Source organism: Lolium rigidum, chromosome 3 (genome assembly GCF_022539505.1).
Source record: "Lolium rigidum isolate FL_2022 chromosome 3, APGP_CSIRO_Lrig_0.1, whole genome shotgun sequence".
NCBI lineage: Eukaryota > Viridiplantae > Streptophyta > Magnoliopsida > Poales > Poaceae > Lolium > Lolium rigidum.
The window spans coordinates 368,325,610-368,332,723 of record NC_061510.1 but is presented as its reverse complement, the minus strand read 5'-3'; the positions used below and the strand labels follow the sequence as shown (position 1 = coordinate 368,332,723).

General features: G+C 39.3%; 2 long non-coding RNA genes across 2 annotated transcripts; both read right to left on the bottom strand.

The window, feature by feature from the left end:
* Positions 1 to 497: 497 nt before the first annotated feature.
* LOC124704255 lies at positions 498 to 1,239 on the bottom strand. The gene is made up of 3 exons (XR_007003516.1): positions 1,193 to 1,239; positions 922 to 1,014; positions 498 to 743 (listed from the first exon to the last, which is right to left on the bottom strand). It is a non-coding gene; the product is annotated as an uncharacterized LOC124704255 (long non-coding RNA).
* A 751-nt stretch (positions 1,240 to 1,990) lies between these two features.
* LOC124704254 lies at positions 1,991 to 6,182 on the bottom strand. The gene is made up of 2 exons (XR_007003515.1): positions 2,753 to 6,182; positions 1,991 to 2,419 (listed from the first exon to the last, which is right to left on the bottom strand). It is a non-coding gene; the product is annotated as an uncharacterized LOC124704254 (long non-coding RNA).
* Between the last annotated feature and the right edge of the window lie 932 nt (positions 6,183 to 7,114).

The window sequence follows — 7,114 nt, the reverse complement described above, 5'->3', positions numbered from 1 at the left end:
GATACAGTAACATGCCTAGCACATGGTAAAAAAAATTGTGCCATATGTGCTGATTACAACCAAAAAGGATATTAAACTCAGAAGATAATGTATCTAAACCATACTGACTGCTAAAACAGTATGCAAGGCCTTACCAAATTTCACAATAAGTGTACTGTATTGTGCAAACAAATGAGCGCAGTCTGAACGGCTGGCATGAGAGAACATCAATGCTTTGAGTTACATCTGTAAGTAGCAAAAAATGATGGGATAATGTTAATAAGTATATACCATTTGAATACTAAGAAATAGAAGTTAAACATCTAAGCAATCAGCTAATTATACTGAGGTATAAAGCACAAATGCTGAAGGACTATATGCAATAAATACGAAGGAATAAGTTATATAAAAACATAGGTGAATTGTATTATTCCTTTCCAGATGAGCAGAACATTCATATAACTCTAGCTCTTCTTTGTAGGAACACATAATTATAACACAAAAATAGAAATGCACAAATAAGTGACGGAATGGAGAAGAAACTGATTATTTAGAAGTTCTTAATTAGACAAAGGATGTATAGCTCTGAAAATTACGCAAATTAGCACAATGCAGCCAACAGCCATAGGCTCTAGAGATGCAACAGAATGACAACAAAGTACCTTTGAAAATAAGCTTTGCACCATATACAGTCATTCGTTCAACCACCTTTCAACTAACCTTCCCATTAGATACAGAACGTCACCTGCAATAAATAAAATTACCTGCAACGGTAGGATCCGTAAAACCTACCATGATGAATAGTAACCAGATGTGCAAGAATTTATCAAAACAGATCAATGCAAGTATTACACACATCTAGTGAAGCTCAAAGCCATCTTTTTTTTGGCAAACAGAAAGCCATCTGATATAATTAGAGAAGGCACTCCTTAATGTCCTCACCAGGAATGAGGGTCTTCAATCCGCAGTCTCTCTGAGGTACTCAATAATTAAGCTGCTCTCCCCTTGCAGTCAATGACGAAGACCGTCGTTTACCTTGACAGATTAAAGAATATGAGCCACACCAGATATAATTAGGAAAGACACATTACATAGAAACAAAGTACATCAAAAAATGGTCCCTAAAAATACAATATATATAAATTAGATATTGGAAGGTAGACATAAAATGTGTTCACAGTACTTAATGCACAACTATAATACATAAATTTACCTTGCCCCTCCTCTTGTTACTTTGTGCATCTTCTGCTGGCCACTCCTCAACCAATGGTCAATGTAAATTGCAAAATCGGTGTTGGGATTCGATCAGCCAATCTTTGAAGACAATATAGGACATAACATTGGCGCCGTCAAGGTCCAGGCACAGCACACTACAGTACTCACTACAATAAAATGGTTAAAGGGAATGAAATCCTTTGGAGGTACCCGGCCCATACAACAACTTTCAGTAAGATACACAAACACATATCCGTAAAAGAATATTCAGCATAAAATATTGTTTAAATATCTTAACTGAACCCAAATACAAAAAACCTACACTTTCAATCCCCTTTATATATCAAACATAGATTATACACAGAAAATACCAAGGATGAGACATCTGAACTTTAAATCATGGGACTGTCTAATTTACAGTCAGCTGTTTTGCAATTCATTTACACTCGTTTTTTCGACTAATAATGTGTGGACACGTCATTTGTCCCATTTCCGGTTCATTCTAAGCGACTTCAGAAAACAACTGTTTTCCAATTCGTTTACACTCGTTTCCCATTTCCATTTCATTCTTCTGGCGCGACCTAACGTGAGCTTCTCATTCTGGCCCTAAGCCTCATTCCCGGGTGGGCTAACGTGAGATTTTTATTCGGGCCCTAAGCCTCATTCCCGGGTGGGCTCCTCGTGTGTGCACGCTCCCAACATTGACAAAGAAAAGTGTCAGAAGAAATACATTAGAAACATAGATCAGCTTGACAAAGAAAAGCTTTACCACGATACTGATGCATAACACATTGTGTTGATATTTTTCTTCAAACCTCTTGAATAAACATTGTGTTGACAGCATAAACACCTAGGAAATGGTAGATAGCAGTTGTTCAATACATAGCCTTGGCACATATTTCTTAGACCTAACACCCAGAACTAGACCATACATAGATAGAAGTAATTTGGGACCTGCCCAAAATAACCAGCAAGAAGCAATGGGAGGCTATAAAACATCAAAATAGATCTTCATGTAGCCACTCCATTCCATGCGGAAGAGAATAAGCACAATGACCCCAACATTCAGACCAAACTCCTGAACAAAGCTTCTCCAGCTTGACTTGAACCGCAGCCTGTCATCAGTAGTCATGTAGTACTCTGCTTCGAGGAAGTTGTCGTACTCGCCCATTGCAAGATTCACCCAGCCCCTTTTTGCAATGTTTAATTTGCAACATGAAAATATCTTTTACAGAGTAACGAAAGAGAGATCAGAAGAAGAATATGTCGCTACAGACAAAGAAATAGACATGGTTGTTTTACTATAATGAATAACGATGCCTATTTGACTCACAATATGTTTTACTGTATTGAAAAGGAATTCTATTATTTTGCAGGTTCACAATGATGCCTTCGAGAATACCAAAGCTGGAATGTTCACTTGATATAGTGATGAGCACATGCCTTTACCGGTAGACAACAGAGATAGAAAAATAGAAAAGTTCAAAAGCTATGACTTTAAAAAATAAAACTAATATTTTGAAAACCATTGTAAACAAAAGTTGCAGGGTGATTTCACCTTCACGGGGCTCCTCGAAGGAAAATTTGACACAATCTACACCGTTGCACTAGTGCTTATATAGAAAATTTCAGAAACACTGGCTAGAGAACTTCCCAATCCTTTGCTGCAGAAAAAGATGTGAGATGCATGAATGTGAAAATTTTACTGAATGTGGATATGAAAAAAGAAAAAGAAAAATACTAACAGTATCTCTTGCTTTTTTTAGAAAGACACATACTCAGACATCCACAAACAATAATAACCGACCAAGACTCGGCTATGCAAAAAGCAATATCAAACTACTATTTGTGTGTTACTATTTCTTTTGCTGTGAAATAATAGAAAACAAATAATACTCTGGTGCTACACATATAGGTTTGCTGTGGTAAAAACAACTATGAACAAAATAGAGGTGAAAGGTACTCTCTTCCGTACATAACAAATAAAACATCCAAAAACAGGTGTGGTTCCTCCTCCTTTTCCCGGGCTTGGAACCATCTATCCAAGTTATGAATCTCTTAAACAAGAAAATGGCATAGATGGAGTTACCCACCCCTTACCCGTGAAAACAAAAATGAAAAAATATAGAGAAAGAATATGACTCAAGTACTCAGAACTAAATCGCTAGACTAATCCAATCAAGTAAAAATAACACTAAAGAAAAAAGAAGACTGGCGAATGAGAAGAACAAATAATAACTCTAAAAAAAGAAGACTAAATAAGACTCAAATACTCAGGACTGAACATTCACATGAGCGACAGGGCAAACCAAAACAGAGAATGACTCAAAACAGTGGGCAGAAAACAATGAATAAAGAAGTCACAAAAACTCAAGACTGAACCGCAAAACTTAACTACTTTCCGTCCACTGGGAAAGTGACTAACATCCATATGAGCAACAATGAAAAGAGAGACGATCCTAACAAAAATTAGAAACGAAGAATGACAGACTGAAAATCAAATCCAAAGTGGGAACCGAAGAATGACAAAATGAGAATCAAAAGAGAAGAAAGAGACTAACAATGAATGATGAATAAATAAGACTCAAATACTCAAGACTAAACTGCAAAACTTAACTCTAACTTTCTGCCCACTAGAAAGTGACTAACATCCATATGAGCAACAATGAAAAGAGAGACAATCCTAACAAAAATTAGAAACGAAGAATGATAGACTGAAAATCAAATCCAAAGTGGGAACTGAAGAATGACAAAATGAGAATCAAAAGCGAAGAAAGAGACTAACAATGAATGATGAATAAATAAGACTCAAATACGCAAGACTGAACTGCAAAACTTAACTCTAACTTTCTGCCCACTGGAAAGTGACTAACATCCATATGAGCAATAATGAAAAGAGAGACAATCCTAACAAAAAATAGAAACGAAGAATGACAGACTGAAAATCAAATCCAAAGTGGGAACCGAAGAATGACAAAATGAGAATCAAAAACGAAGAAAGAGACTAACAATGAATGATGAATAAATAAGACTCAAATACTCAAGACTGAACCGCAAAACTTAACTCTAACTTTCTGCCCACTGGAAAGTGACTAACATCTATATGAGCAACAGCAATGAAAAGAGAGACAATCCTAACAAAAATAGAAACGAAGAATGACAGACTAAAAATCAAATCCAAAGTGGGAACAGAAGAATGACAAAATGTGAATCAAAAGTGAAGAAAGAGACTAACAATGAATGATAGTGAATAACAATAAAGAAAAAGAAGACTAAACAATGAAGAATGAGAATGAGAATTACAAAAAAAAAAGGCTCGGATGAAAAAAAGAATGAAAATGATTAATAAAGAAATAGGCTCAAACATGTCATGCTTCAGATATAAATGTTTTAACCCAATTTTCCTTTTATAACTTTGGTTCTATGTAATAATTTGGTCCACACATATACATCATCATAAATAAGGAAAAAAGAAAATATTATCATGCTTCACATATATGAACAAAACATAAGGGTAGTCGAGATATGGATGGCATGGTCATCGGAAAAGGCTCATACAAACATTGCCATGCAACAGAAAATACCAGGCCTGCACAAAGAAGAGATAAAAATTAATGGATTTCAAAAAGTATTAAAACATCATCTAAATTAAAGCTCAGATCATTGTCACTGGATATGCTATCTCCTTCACTATTCCCAACATCAGAAATATCAGTACCATCATCAGCTCTGTCATTGTGAGTTCAAAAAACATCAGAAAATGTGTATGGTTGTTCTCACCGAAAAAACACAAACAAAACAAATTATACAACCCCCAGCCAACACAACATCACTTCCATGGTGCCAATTCGAGATGCTGATCAGAGAGCGTCTTATCAAAAATTCAAAAGAGAAGCTAGAAACTAGCATGCCATAGTAGTTTCCTAGGTGATGATGTTTCACTTTACTTGTAGTTTGCATTGAGCTTATGCTCCGAAGGTTTAGAAAATCGACCTTGCAAAAACACAAAAAACTAGGACATCTCAGACAGTAAAACATAAGGAGGACATAACAACAAGCTAAACGTAGTTCGTTGTTTCATCTCTCCTCGTTAGCAGAAATGCAACCATCAGCAATCTAGGTTCGAACAGAAACCCTTCAAACAACCTCATGGATGCTTTATAAAACACATCCCAAAAATAAACTGTCCCCACACGGATGAACAAATGCAATTAACACACAGGAACACCACCATCGCTGCACGGACACAATGGTTCAGTAAAAATCAGACACAAAATGCGCCAATGGAATTGCTACAAAGTGACAGACACACAAAGGAAGGGAATGCTACAATGAAAATATGTTATGTGCTCTGGATCCCTAACTGAAGGCCAGACAAAGGGAGCATGGCAGCAGCTCATCAAAATGAAGAAATGTTTGGTCGTGCAGAGCAACCGTGAAGCCTAAGTATACATGTCCTTAGCCTGCACCCCCCACAGCCAACACCTCACCGGCAACAGACCCTGGTCCTCCCGGCCACCAGGTCCACAGCTTCAGGATCGAGGGATGCTTCTGGGGGGATGCTGCAAGATCTGCAGGGCGCGGCAACGCCCAGGAGGCCTCGAGGATCACGAGGAAGAAGGCCGGGCCGGCTGATGCGTCGCACGACGAGGCACCTTTGACGCTCGGCGAGGACATGTTCAACCTTGTGGCGCAGCTGGACATCGATTGCGCGATGACCATGGCTCTCGTCGTCGTTCTGGACCGGATCTGCTGGAGGTCGTGCACGCTGTTGATTGACATGAAAATGCTTCCACGCGCATAAAATCAACAGGGCACATGGATAGCGGCGCAAAATTGCCCAATCACGAACTCACCTCCAATCGTATAGTGGAGTCTCCAATCCGGACACAGAACAAACTGAAATCATGCGACCCCCACACACCATACACAGAAGAACGAGAAAGCGATGGGGAAAAACGAAATTCGAGCTTCGCAGGAACATAAGTACATAACGTTGCTGGCGAACCTTCCTTCCTCTTCCGTCTCTCGTTCTCGTCATCCGACAAGGCTTTACGGCGATGGGCGCGCGACAAGGAGGCGCCGCCTCTCTCCTCCACCAGCCAATTCCTCTGTGTATCCGAGACTTCAGACTGGCAGACGCCTCGATTCCTTGGTAGTCAAAAAGAACACGCAGAAAAGCCCAAAAAAATTCAAAAAAGAAAACCAAAAATGGGGGCCCTACATCACTAAACGGGCTCTGATCCAACAGACAGCACAACCCGGTAACCTACCAGCCAGACACAAAAACGTGTGTGCCCGAATTACAAACGAAACATGAAGGCTTCCACGCACACAAATCTCAGAACAATCGAGCGGCCAGAAAAACGTGTGTGGACGAATTGAAAAACATCTAGCTGTTGTTTAGGAGATCTGTAAATCATTACCTTATAAATGACATAAATGACCAAATGAGGTATATTTCTAGAGCTGCGAGCAAATCCATCAGATGCTTCCATAAACCTGCATTTCCATCTTTACACAAAATTAAGTCAGATGTAAAATGTGCATTTCCTATAAACTCGGAGTTGCTTTTGAGGCAGTATAAACAGAGCACCAGGACAATACTGATGGGGAAAGGAGGCAGAACACACGACTGGTGTAAATTTGAGCAGCCCACAAGATTGAATTGATCACCTTCGCTTTGACCACAACTTCACCACCGGCTTGCGCAAGCTGCAGTTCCCTTGCCTCTACCGGCCGCCGCTGACCCGCATGTGCTCCGCCTGTCGTCGGCAATTCAATCCACGCTGCTGGCTGGTAGTGCTCTTGCCCGCTTACTCCATCCCAGAGGTCAACATCCTTGTTCACGAATAATGCACACCTCGAGTGAAATAACAAGAGCATCAATCACCAACCTAATAGGCAGCAAGCAAGCCAG